Source organism: Urtica dioica, chromosome 10 (genome assembly GCF_054948205.1).
Source record: "Urtica dioica subsp. dioica isolate 48M chromosome 10, U.dioica_male_clone48M_v1_H2, whole genome shotgun sequence".
Taxonomy (NCBI): Eukaryota; Viridiplantae; Streptophyta; class Magnoliopsida; order Rosales; family Urticaceae; genus Urtica; species Urtica dioica.
The window spans coordinates 14,373,227-14,387,845 of record NC_142765.1 but is presented as its reverse complement, the minus strand read 5'-3'; the positions used below and the strand labels follow the sequence as shown (position 1 = coordinate 14,387,845).

At 37.1% G+C, this 14,619-nt stretch overlaps 1 long non-coding RNA gene across 2 annotated transcripts; it reads right to left on the bottom strand.

The window, feature by feature from the left end:
- Positions 1–9,474: 9,474 nt before the first annotated feature.
- Positions 9,475–13,966, bottom strand: LOC149383460 (uncharacterized). Of its 2 annotated transcripts, XR_016301877.1 has the most exons (5): positions 13,663–13,966; positions 13,202–13,307; positions 12,771–12,864; positions 10,458–10,585; positions 9,475–9,836 (listed from the first exon to the last, which is right to left on the bottom strand). It is a non-coding gene; the product is annotated as an uncharacterized LOC149383460 (long non-coding RNA). The 2 variants fall into 2 exon arrangements; XR_016301876.1 differs by lacking the exon at positions 13,202–13,307 and having other exon boundaries at positions 12,771–12,871.
- Between the last annotated feature and the right edge of the window lie 653 nt (positions 13,967–14,619).

Genomic DNA, 14,619 nt, shown 5'->3' with positions numbered 1-14,619 from the left:
GTGGGTTATGGCTAATAGCAAAACTATGGCCTACATGCTCGCAAGCATATCTGATGCGTTGCGAACACAAATGGAAGGGAAATAGACTACCGTGGAAATCCTTGACTCGCTGCAGGAAATGTTTGGGATGCAAAGCGAGCAAGCCTGCATAAAGCTTGCCCGTAAGTGCATTAGCACTAGGATGACTGTGGAAACCCCGGTGAGGGATCATGTCATGAAAATGACTAACTACTTCACCGAGGCTGAACTCCATGGAGCACAGATGGATGAAGTCACTCGGGTGGGAATAATCCTGAATTCCTTTTCGAGTGACTTCATACAATTCACATCCAACTATATCAGGAATAAGTTGAGTTATTGACTGTCTCAGCTGTTGAATGAATTATAGACTTTTGAGTCTATCACTCGACATGGGAAGAACAAACGGTTGGTAAATTATGCTGACAAGAGTTCTTCTCAAATGACCAAGAAGAAGTGAACTTCTGGTGCTGATTCATCTAAGGCACGACCTAGTACCTCAAAAGGGAAAAGCTCTTGCTAAGAGGGAATGGAAAAAGTTCAAGAGGAGTGGAAAAGGAAAAGAAAAAAGAAGCAAAAAAAGCGTTGGTAAATGTCACCACTGCAACACTGAGGGCCATTGGCGAATGCACCATCCTTTGTATTTGGCCGAGCTTGAGAAAAACAAGAAGTATGCTGGTATGGTACCTTAAATTCATGATTAAAGATATCCTAAAAATGTTTTTGAGGATAATTATTCATGAGCATACTTCTGCTCTTGTTGCAGAGTAGATCTGACGGAGCACGCAAGTGCTGATGAGCTTGCTAAACAATGTCAGATTCATGCCCGAGTTTTAGAGAAGCTGATGATCCGTCTGAAGATCTAATTTCTTGCTAGTTTCATCTTTTGGATTGATATTTTGAACATATTGATGTGTCTTTATCATCCGAGGTTTCAGAACTGTACCCTAGGATATTTCAAATAGGATGAATCTTTTCCTTTTCTATTATACATTTAATTCTTTTATGAATACATGGTTGTGTCATATGAATATTTTTCCCTCTTTGATTCCTGGAATGCATTTGAAGTTTTTATGATATTGTTTTTGCACGAATACCTTATGCTTAATAATGTTGATGCTATAGAGTATGAAGGACTTAGTGTTCCGTACATACACTATAAGTGAGCGCTATAATGTTCTATTAGTTATATCTTTGTTATAAATTTAATTAGCATTTAGTTGCTTTATTTCTTATAATTGAATATGTTTGTATGTTTAAGAACACTGCGTCTAAAGAACAGTTACCTTGTTTCGACAAAGATTTGTGCAAATAAAAGGTAATAAGGAAACACAACAAAAGCTAGTGTTGATGATGATGAGTTAGTGGGAGCATCTTTGATCCTAACCACTAAATACTTCCTTAATTGAGTGGGAGCTTCCTTAATTGGAACCTAGCTACTCTACTTCATTAATTGAGTGGGAGCTTCCTTAATTGGAACCTAGCTACTGTAGTTCACCAAATGAGTGGGAGCTTCCTTAATTGGAACCTAACTACTCTAGTTCTCTAAATGAGTGAGAGCTTTCTTAGTAAGAACCTAGCTACTCTAGTTCAATAAAAAAAAAAAGTGGGAGCATCCTTTAAAGGACCCTAACCACTATGTTTTTCAAATTATTAAGTGGGAACATCCTTAATTGGATCCTAGTCACTGTTGTTCGTCAATTAAGTGGGAGGTTCCGAATCTAGCCACTTGTTCTTCAATGTATAACAACATCCTTCACAGGATCAAGCTTATCGTTAATGATGACGTATTGCTATCATTAAATAATTTGAGTGAAAAGTTAATTGAAAATTATCCTACCACATGGATCGATAAATCGATAGATAGAACTTAAGGAAAAATGATATTATCCTAATGAACAAATTAATGAAATAGTGGGAGCATCCTTGCAAGGATCTTCGTCACCTTAATATCATCAATAATATCTTTCACTCAATGAAATGTATGATCATGAAGATCATAATAACTTAAAAGATGTCATAAACCCAATTTAGTAGATCTGCCAGTTAAGTCTTCGACTTAATGGATTAGAAGCGATCTATAAATGATTAATGAAAGCGTTCAAGCTTAAATAAGCTTAATGGTTCAAAAGGGGTTTGAGCCCTTGATAAGAGACATTGGCAACGATGATGCTCTTCTGATACCACGAACCAATTCATTGGGTTTTTCCAATTGGAAGTTATTGAACTATCCTTATGGATAAAGTTCTGAAAACTTATGACATGGATCAAAGTAGTATAACTACTAAAACCTTCACAAAGGTTGATCCAAAAGAGAAATAAACTAAGTACGATTGTACTTAAGAGTTTATTGAATGAAATCGATATCGCAAGAATGATCGATATGTGTAACTCCTTAAACACGTGTCAACGACTAACACAAGTAAATTGACTGAGTTGACCATTTCTATAACACGTGTCAACGACTAACACTAGCTCTTTCCATGTTATCTCAAATATACTTATTGACATAAGGTATATACAGCTCGACTGACAAGGCTAAAGACATTAAAAGGGCTAACAATTAGTCCATTGACAATGCTCAATTTCCAAGAAATCTAACAAATGATTAAAACACGATGATTTTTGGAAATAGTGAGATATTTCATTATTATGGATATAGTAAAACCTTGAGTCATGAACACGTCCAATAATAAGGATCTACTATGTAATAACCAAGTAATGGAAATAGGTCAATAAAAGTTCTTAAAAAATATGTTCAATGATATCACACTATAGTTAGTGGTGATGAGATTGAAACATGCTAAGGTACAACTAGTCCTGGTGCCAAAGGTACACTTGTGAAAAGAGACTTATTATCAAGAAGATGTAAAGTCTGGTGTATGATCTAATCGTATGCGAAGTGTTAATGTGTTCTATAGTAAATTGATTTACTAATGAAAAACTTGACTTGACCTTATAAACGTAAGTCAAGGATCACTTGCAAAGTAGCATGCACTAAAGAATGTTAAAACGAGAAATGCGTTGATGAGACAAAATAGATTAAGGTGAGACTCCATATGATGAGATTAATCTCAATCATGGTCAGACTTCTAGATGTCTGTATGACATGGCTAAGAATAAAATGACTAAATAAAAATGCCTTAGCCTCTCTAGTCAAAGTGGAGATTGTTATGAATTCTTGCCCATGAGAGATAATAAATAAATGATTACTAAAGATAATAATGGTTTATTTTATTAGCACCATATGATTAGTGGGTTGATGTCTGAATATCAGAATCAATAGCAACTATCATCCAGAGCCTCCGTATTAAACTGAGTCACGTGCTAGGCACCTAAGTTCGGACGGTATTGCTAAAACACGGTCGATGACGTATACATGCCTGGACAGCTATGTCTAAAGTCATATATGCGGAACTCTAGTGAAGGTTGATCACAACGTGCGAGCATTCTACACTTGTGGTACTCAGACAGACTTTGGATGTAGATGTGTCGTTTAAGTACCATTACGACACTAACCGGGGTCGCTATGAGGGTCACAGTGAGACTTGATCTAATCCTGAAGTGATCATGGACACTAGATCATGTTACCGCGCTCTTTGACTCATTCGCTAAAAGGACACTATCATGCTAATCACAGCTTATGTCTTTGGGAGTTTTGGAGCATGATTCGAGTGGGAAGTGGTTGACAGATAAGCCTTCTCGAAAGAAGGTCAATGTTCACTCACCTAAAGGTTGATTTTAGAACCGATAGATTGCCAGCACTTTCAAAGTATGTACGTTCAGAAGAATCTTTCGCATGGGAAGAACCAGTGCTTAGGGTGTATATGTATCAAGAAATGTATAACAGATTAATTGACCTTTCTCGATACGGGTTGAACCTGGAGGATCTTGATCACGTACTGACTAGATTAGTGGACACTCGTTACGATGAGTAAATATAATTCTAGTATAAATGAGAGTTCAGTCTTGGCGTACCTAGGTGGAGTCTTACCAAAATTAGACGAATCGATGTGGAAAAGAGAAATGACTTTTTCGTCTTTTCATCGAATTTGTTAAGCTTCTATTACTAGGTCCATAGTCCCCGATTCGGCTTCGATAAGATGAATAAAGAACCTCTAATAATAATGTGTTTCATTATTATAGATCTCACAAGCTGTAATTGTGATTAACAACATCAATTCTGAATTGTGGGTATTTGCAGAATTAAATAATTGTTTATGGTAGTATTAATCATTTATTGTTTGATCATGTAAATAATTAATCAATTACTTATTTGTTTATTGTTGGACCAAGTAAATAAATAATTAATTGGGCTTTAAGCAATTGGGCCTTGCAGAAAAGTGGAAGTCGAATTTTAGGATTTGGCAACAAGGAGTCGCGCAAATCCCTTTGGCCGCATGCCATGAAATTCGTCTACTATGTATTGGTACTTACCAATATTTTCTCTTTAGTTGTTTAAATAAAGGAGATAAAAAAAATATTTAAAAAGAAATAAGATATTGTCTATTATTTTCTCTCATGAATATTAAGAGAGAATAATATTTAATAGAAAATAAGATATTGTCCTTTATTCTTTCTCTTGAATATTAGGAGAAAATAATATTTAAAAGGAAATAATATATTGTATTTTATTCCCTCTCATGAATATTAAGAGAAAATAATATTTAAAAGGAAAAAATACATATTGTCCTTTATTCTCTCTTATGAATATTATGAGAGAATAATATTTAAAAGGGAATAAGATATTTTCTTTATTCTCTCATTATTAAATATTCTCTATTTATACACAAGATAAAATCTCATAGATATTGATCTGATGGCTAAGAGAGAAAGTACGATTCATGAGATAAGATCCAAAGGCCAAGCTTTGATTCACTAGTGTGAACACAATAAAAAATGAAATAATATATTTTGGAAACTACCGAGAATATATCATTTGCACTAATATAAATAAGGGGTTCATGAGAAGCGAAAATACACCGAAAATTGAAGTCTTTTGGAAGAGAAAATTCGTCCAAACTTTTCTAGTGTTGGTCGTCTCTCTCTCTCTCCCTCTCTCTCTCTCTCTCTCTCTCTTTGTCTCTCTCTCTCTACCCATTGGAATCACTCAATTACGTTCTTAGAAAATAAGAGCGAGATCTTGAAACAACAATTTTTCTAGATCGAGTGAGATTAAAGAGTGTGGTCCCACGCCGTCTTTTTTTATTCGTCCGGAGATTACATCTCAGAAGACTACGATGTTATCAAGAGGAGTACTAGGATCTGAAAGCTTGAAGAATGAGCTCAAGGCGTTTTGAAGACGGATTGTGAAAGCTTGAAGTTTCAGTTCGTGAGCCCAATCCGTAAGTGTATCGGTTGCTTGACATGTTTGAATGCTTTCATAATTTAATTAATAAGTAAATCTAGATATTGGTAGATAACCATACTTTTAATTAGCTCTTGTTAGTGTAATTAATTTATGCCGCAACTTACATGGTTATCAAGGTGAGCACATAATTACAACAAGTGGTATTGGAGCGATTGTTCGTGTCCGATACTGCTTATGTTTCTCCAACAAGTGGTATTAGAGCGATTGTTCCCATCTGATACCTACTTACTTTTACCAACAATTAGTATTAGAACGATTGTTCGTGTCTGATATCTTACGTGCTTCACCGACGAGTTGTTTCGGAGCAATTGTTTGTGTCTGATACCCCCCTCGTTTTCCAACAGCTTCTTCATGATTAGCCCTGGAAGGTACATATCCCATGGCATTCATTGCTGGTTCAAAATCAAATTCTTGGATCATAGATTCAGGAGCAACCGATCACATGACCGGTAGTTCCTTCATATTCTCATCATATTTTCCATTATCTGTTAATCTAAAAGTAAAAATTGTTGATGGTTCCTTAACTTCTATTGCTGGAAAATGATCAATTATTATCTCGCCATCTCTCACCTTAATAATGTCCTACACGTTCCAAAACTCTATTGTAATCTCATCTCTGTTAGCCGCCTTATTCATGATTGCAAATGCATCGCTAAAATAACCCTAGCCGGATGTGAAATTCAAGACCCACGTTCAGGGAGGATGATTGGCAATGCTAAGAGGGTTGGTGGACTCTATCACATGGTCGAAGAGAATTTTTCAGATAAATAAGTTCATAAACCAAGTTTTTTTACTTCCTTGTCTTGTGAGAATGAAATAATGTTATGGCATTATAAGCTAGGTCATCCTAGTTTTAATTATCTAAAATATTTGTTTCCCAGTTTTAAACAAAATAAAGATATGCATTTTTTCAGTGTGAAGTTTGTGAACTTGCAAAGCATCATAGAACTGCTTCTCCATCTCTAAAGTACATGACATCAAAACCTTTTTCTCTTGTGCACAGTGATATTTGGGGTCCTTCTCGAGTGAAAACAGCCTAAGACTCTAGATGGTTCATTACATTTATTGATGATCACACTTGAGCCACATCTCCTAAAAGAAAAATCTGATGAAGCACATATTTTTAAAACTTTTCACTCATTGATTAATATTCAATTTCAAACAAATATTCAAGTTCTAAGGAAGGACAATGGTCGGGAATATTTTAACTCTATTCTAGGCGAGTTTTTGAAACAAAAAGGAGTCATACATCACTGTTCATGCGTTTATACTCCCCAACAAAAACGAGATTTCTAAAAGAAAAAATAGGAATCTGTTAGAAGTGGCTAGGGCTCTCCTATTGTCTATGAATGTCTCTAAACGTTTTTGGAATAAAGCTCTTCTAACAACATCTTATTTAATAAACCGAATGCCTACTAGAGTCCTAAATTATATCACCCATTTGCATGCCCTAAAAACTGTTTCTCCTCAAAACAGATCATTCACTAAAATAACACCTCAAATCGTTGGTTGCATTGCATTTGTTCATATACATGACCATAATAGAGGAAAGCTTGATCCACGAGCTCACAAATGCATTTTCCTAGGCTTCTCACCAACACAAAAGGGTTACACGTGTTTTGATCCTAAAACTCGAAAATATTTTGTGAGTATGGATGTCACTTTTTTTTAAACCTTATTTTGGCAAAACCTCACTTGAGGGGGAGAGTGATGCCGAAGTTCGTTTTTGGGAACAAATTCCTTTGCCTAAATCAGTTGTTTATAGTCATGAGAATTCAGAGGAACATATACACATCTCTGTAACTAATTTTGGGAATTCATAACCTATACCAACAAATCCAGAATCTCAAAAGACTCAAGTAAAAGCCAACTTGGGCCCACCTACTGATCTACATGTTTATTCTAGAAAGAGGCATCGACCATGTGATGCTCCACCAGCCCATACAGCTTGTCAAACATCATACTCGAACAAGGACCAAGCTACATCTTCTCTTAATCCTGTACGAACTTGATTAACCTATAGCCCTACGCAAAGGTGTTCGCACCTGTACTACCAAACAACCCATATCAAATTTTGTGTCCTACCATAAACTCTCACAAGATTTTCTAGTATTTTCTATTAGTATCACATTTGATGAACTACCAAAATCGATAGATGAGGCCGTAGAGGTTCCTAGATGGAGAGATGCCATTTTTGATGAGATGAAGGCCCTGAAGAAGAATGAAACTTGGGATATGACACCTTTACCGAAACGGAAACACTCAGTAGGCAGCAAATGGGTGTTCACGATCAAATAAAATGCAGATGGCTCGATCGAGAGGTACAAAGCAAGGCTTGTAGCATGAGGCTTAACACAAACCTGTGTTCTCGATTACGAAGAGACATTTGCTCCGGTAGCCAAACTAAACATTGATTGAGTGCTTCTCTCTCTCGCAACCAACTTGGATTGGCCTCTCCAAAAATTTGACGTGAAGAACGCATTTCTAGATGGTGAGTTAGAAGAGGAAGTGTTTATGGAAGTTTTTCTGGGCTTTGAAGAAATGAAAAAAGATGGCAACGTCTGCAAGTTGAAGAAATCCATATATGGGCTAAAACAGTCTCCGAGAGCCTGGTTCGAGAGATTCACTAAGGCTGTAAAGGAGCATGGTTACTCTCAAGCTCACTCTGATCATACTATGTTTTACAAAGACAATAATGGTAAAATTGCTATTTTAATTGTGTATGTAGATGATATCGCCATGAAAGGACACGATACGAGTGAGCTGAATTTATTGAAGAGCTTTCTATCAAACTAGTTTGAAATCAAGGATCTGGGAAAACTCAAGTACTTCATACGAATGGAGGTCGCTAGGTCCTCAAAAGGCATAGTAATCTCACAAAGGAAATACGTTCTAGATCTTTTGAAAGAAACTGGACTACTCGGATGTAAACCAGTGGCAACTCCAGCAGATCCGAATCAGAAATTCGAGAAAGATGATGGGAGTTGACATGTAGACAAAGCAAGGTATCAAAAGCTGGTGGGAAACTGATTTACTTAGCGCATACGAGACTAGATATTACATTTGCTATAAGTTTGGTTAGTCAGTTTATGCATTGCCCTTCGGAAAAACAACTTCAAGGTAGTCTATAGGATTCTTCATTATCTGAAGGGGAGTCGGGGAAAAGGAATCATGTTCTCTAAGAATAGAAGTAGAAGGGTGGAGATTTTCACTTATGCAGACTGTTGTCAATGGTGCCCACAAGAAGAGTAGTAGTCATTACTTACGTACATTTGATGTAATAAAGTCTCACGAAGACTCTTGCTTGTAATTGCTGAATAATTAATAAAAGTTGAAACGTTCATTCATACTTCCTTGTCTGTTTGAAGCTTTATGATAAACTATAGTCTTTAATCCTTAACCAAACCTAACAACAAATGAAGAGTCAAATATAGATTTTCATGAACAAACTCTTCATGGTTTGCTTAAAACAGTATATTCACAATCTAAGGATCAAAGGGCTATTGATCTTGGTATGATTGTTAGGAGAATCTATGATATCTGGTTATGAGACATAGAGAGTTTGAGACTCTATAGTTCTTCCTAGGTATCTTCTGAAGTTACTGAATTGACAAGTGCACTTCTAGAGACATTGTAAGAACAAATACCATTTAACCTCTTCTGTCTCAGAGTCACTATATATGAATTGCATCATGCTTACCTTAATCCTTAAATGAGACATGTCATTTCATAGCTTACGTATTCTCATTTGAGAAAGTCCGAGTTCTAGATTCACTATGTGATATAGACAATACCTATTGGTGAAGTACTAAGTTGTGAAGATGTCATGAACAACTTTGTGAAGATCTCATAGATATAGAATTCATGTACAAGATTGTTGAAATACAATGTATATCTCGTCATGTTTTGTTCCTTGGAATGTGAATAAATGAACTGGTCAGTGTCCAATTGAGTCATGACTCTTTTGGATGAATCAATGTGACTTGTTAGCTCCTCGTCAATACATTGTTTCTAACTTATTCACAAGCGACAAAAGAGTTGAGGAAATAACAACTTGAAAGGTAAAATAGTAATTTTGCAAATCACATCTAGTTGATTATTGTCACGCCCCGACGAGTCGTTTATTTAATATGAAAACTTGTGGAATTTTTTTTAAAAACATAAACGACACACCGGCATGACAAACCTTTCGTATCTATACACAACACCATCGTATTGACTTAAAGTCTACATGCATAAACGATATAGTGAAAGAAACAATCTACTTACCTCTAGGTCTTAGACAAACTTCACAAAACATAACCATTTTCACAAAATATTATTCAAAACGATTTCCTATTAGAAGGCCCATCAGGTCAAAATAGCTCATATACGAAGTCTCATCTACGTGGAAGCGCTCGCCAGTCAACCTGCTACCGTATAAACATCTTTTATTCACATCCCTCACCTGTATCACAAAAACGAATGAGCTAACGCCCAGTAAGCAGAAACAATGCATATGACATGATTTTCACTTTAAAATCCAAGCAAGTTTTTTCTCATCTTTTTCTCTCTTTAAATCTCTTCTTAATTGCGCGCAAGGTGTGTGTTGTAAGCAGTTCACTCAGGTCCTCTCACATACATGTATGACTAACGCCGCAGCTGTAAGGTGCCCAGCACTATGACATACAGCTCGAAGGTCGCAACCATAAGGTGCCCATCACTATTCAAATGGTCCGACGTGACCATAAAGTACCCAGTACTACATACAGTCCGCTCTTCAAAGTCATAAGGTTTCCAGAACTATTCAAATGACCCGATCCTTCGTGAGATCGATCCTATCCTGCGAAGTTGTAGCTAACTCCCCGATCCTAGGAGTTAGCCAACCATTCATGGACGATCCACAACACACATCCTTCTTTCGAAAAACCTCGTTTCTTGTAAAACTCTTTTCCATTTTTAGATGAGATGCACATGAATGCAAATGCAATAAATGCAATCATCACATACTATTTCATGTAAATGCAAGCACATAAGCAACACACACAACACATTGTTTTTGTGATATAGTTGAAATGTTTCGACTTACCTGGATACGATCCTTTCGAATCCCGAATCCTTCTCTTTCAAACAAAAAGAGTCCTTTCTTTACTTCACGTAATTCAATCCACGTAATTTCCCACGCTCGCTGCTATCCTCGTAGCAATCTGGACTTATCTATAGAAGAGAAAGATCGAACATCGAGCGTACTTAGTATCTCGTCCATCGACATACTAACGAACAAATTCTTAGCAAAAGAAAGCCCACTACAAACGTATTCATAACGTTCTTCTAGTTGCGCTACTCTTAGCGTCTCGATTAACAGCATAAAAACACTCGAATCAAAACAGAAACATAGGAAACAAACTTAAGAACATCCTATATCATTCGACCATCTATTATTTATAACTGGACAAGGCTCATAGTTTAGAATAGATTTCCCGAGTTGAAACTAAAGAATCGAGTATGAAAAGAAACGCTTGCTAACAATTTCTAGATAGAATGAATCATTCGAAAATAACTCAAGAAACACCCTCAAAATATCATAAACTACACACGACCCATAAACTAAACATAAACCATTAAATTCGGGTTTTGAAAAAAAACATTGACTTTCGAAACTTATTCCCAAATAAGCTTTGAAAGACATTTTTTTGACTTGTCTTTATTTTTATTGACAAGTTACGAAATAATCGAACCCTTGGTTCGTATTCGAACGATTCTTTAATTTCTTGAGTAATTAAAATATTTCTCGTTGATATTCTTTTTCGATAAAAAAGAGTCGAACTTATAGTCGAACTCGGTCTTAATACGTAACTTAAAATAAGGATATTATGTCACGACCCGCGACCTCTCGTCGGCGGCTCACGGGCCGAGACGGTGGGATTACGTCTCAGATTTCAACATCAATATATAACAATATATCTCATATCAGCGGAAACAGAATCAAATCAACATAATAACCATAATACTTATATTAAACATAGCATGATCATATATAAGTACTATAAGTGGTTATACGAAAACCTGGGTAAATTTTTCGCTGTTTAACTTTAGGAATTAGAGCCTTATAGCGACTCTTATTTATACACAAGCTCCCTAATTTTAAGTATATATACAAGAGATAGTTTGGGGATCATAGTTTACGAAAGGGGTTCAACAAAATATAGATATTATTATAGAAGGATTTGAACCCGGGTGAGTTCCCATTAGCCCAAAGGTCAAGAGATACACGTCTGGTCTTCATCTACGACTTCCTTATTCACATCGGCGCCTTGCCCTTCTCTACATTACCAAGGGTCATAAAACTATGAGTCGATTGACTCAGTAAGTGGGAGTCTAACCTAGAAAAATAAAAGCGACTAATGCCATGTGATAACATGTGACGTGCAAACAGGCACATAAGAATGCAAGGATGCAAATCTAACAAGTTCTAGAGCATGACTGATGCGCGCATACTCTAACTAATACTTGTCGTCTTTAGGGTTACACACATCCCCCGTTATAACATTCAGAACGACAAGAGACCAGCCTTAGACTTCGAGCAGCAGTCGTCCGACGGCCTAAGAGTTTTAACATCTGTCTGGGATCCACTAATGGTACCACTTCATTCGACGTCGGCGCCACCCCCAGGCCCTCATAGCCCGTCAAGGTCTTCAGGCCTTCATAGCCTGGCAACAAAGTCGGGTACGACTCTTGGTCGACTCCTCGCTCTTCAGGCCTTCATAGCTTGGCAACAAAGTCGGGTACGACTCTTGGTCGACTCCCCGCTCTTCAGGCCTTCATAGCCTGGCAACAAAGTCGGGTACGACTCTTGGTCGACTCCCCGAAATATGAGTACTCAGCGCCATCCCCCAGGCCCTCATAGCCCGTCAGGGTTCAATTCCTTTTTGGTACCATCGACACATCATTTCTTTAGGGTTCGGGTACTCTGCAGCACTCAGAGTACACACCTATGCTACTTACAGGAGAGCGACTCGGGTTAAATCCCGAAAGAATTATCATTTCACTTTTATGCTCGTTAGTGTTTTAAGTTGAAGACTCGGGATATGACTCCCGGTACTCCTACCCTCGGCTCGAATCCGAGAGTCCAACATGCTCTCCTGTCACCTCAGATCTAGCTAAACTCTATGGTTAGCAGAGGGATCTAACTACAACAAAATAGCAACGTGGCTGGTTCAAGTTAGCATTTGAACCTATGGGTATAAACCCAACTAAATTTTCCAAAAAGAGTGGCCGAAGCCTTAATCTTTGGTGTTTGTGTCTTTTAAGGCTTTTCCTACTCTTTTTATTATTAACACGTAAATGCACGTAAACAGGATTATTCCCTTGGTAAGTAGTTGACTTATGTCTCCACACTTACCTAGGATACTGTGATAGAAGCTCGACGACCTCTGGCGATGTCTTGCTTTTCACGTTCTCTGAGATACTTGACGCTTGTCGAAACGTCTAAAGAACTAGCATCTGAGGTTGAAAGTCTGTTAGTTATTGGATTCAAAATTACTTGAAAAATATAGGGTCCAGTGTCGGAATTAGATTTGAGTCGGTTCGGAATTCGATAGCGAGTTACTTCCTTAAATCTAAACTCTTATCAATTTCCAAAATTCCAAATCCGACATCTCGACTCAAAAACCCGAACCCAAACAAGTCACACGACCAAACACGAATCCAACTAACTAGTCACAAAATTCTTAGACTTGTCATTATATCCACATTTCAAATTCAATTCTCACGTCTCAAAATCCCTAACAAACTAGAATATCTCAACATCACAAAACAACCAAAGCAAATTACCTAGCCAAACAAGTCTCACGGCCAAACAAAAGAATGCTCACGGCCAAAGGCACACACATGGCCAAAAATATTTCAAACTCACGTTCATAATTCCAGCTTCAATACCCTGTTTTCAAAAATTCATAACTCACTCAATTCTCAACGGATTTACACGTTCTTGATCATTTTAGAAACCTCATGACGTCTATTATCCAAGAAAAATATCAACAAATCCAAGTTAAATCGGTACCGAACTGCCCACGTCAATTTACAGAGGCTGTTCACAGCGAGCTCAAAATTCTCAAATCATTCAAAAATCGACTCAAATACACAAATCCGAGCTAAGAACATCATTAATCAAGTCCAAAAACCAAATAAAACTCATCAATTCCACTGATTTTAGCTCGGATCAAAAACCCCCAAATCAATTCCTCAAACCCTAATCTCCAAAATCTTCAAATCAGCCATGGAAGAATCCTTACCTCGCTGGAAGAAATGAGCTACCCAACCCGTCAACTTTCTCTTTTCCTCGTCGGAGACACTCACCGGAGCTCCCGGGACTCACGGCGCTTCTTCTTTCCTCAGCGAGGCGCGCGCGCACGGAGCTCGAGGCTCGGGTTGATGGCGCACGAGGATGGTGAGCGGGGAAGAAGAAGAACGAGGATGAAGGGGTGGTGATGTGGTTGGTCGGCCGGAGAGAGAGAGACTCGGTGGTTGTTGTTGTCAATTTTTTTTTCTTCTTTGTTACTCTTGCAGGTACAACGCGTGAAGAAGGAGAAGAAGAGAAGATATAGCACGTGAAGAAGAAAGAAAGAGAAGAGAAAGAAGGTGAGGTGGCCGAATGTGAGTGGAGAAAAAGAAGGGGATAAGAACGCCACGTGGCATCTTCTCATTGAGCCACACGTCTCTTGAAACCACCCCTCAAAAATCTTTTTCTTTCACTCTCGTCCCTCAATTTGTTGCACTTTAATCCTTTTCAAATAAATCCTCTCAAACTCGTCCTTAATTTAAAAAAAATAATCATGAAAAATAACCGAGAATTTCTCATTAATTCCCGTTATTTTAAATATATTTAAGGGATTTCGGAATTTATTTTCACTCTTGAGATTTTAAGTCTCCGAGTACGCTCCGAATAAATTTATTCGGAAGTTAATATCGAGGTTACTCGAATATCCTTATTCCGAAATTCCATCGACCTTAAATATATTTATGATTATTATTGTTTTTTTCTCCAAGATATTTAAAATTTAAGGACGTTTCATGTGCAACAAGAATTTGATTCAAAATAAAACTCGTTTATTTTATTCAAATTCACAAGTCGAGTGTTGCAAAAGTTTGTGTATTACATATTAATTATAAATCGAATAATCAATGAGTTTTAATAATAACATAATAATTCCTTAAAAATTCATATCCAATAAAACACAAAAATTAAAATA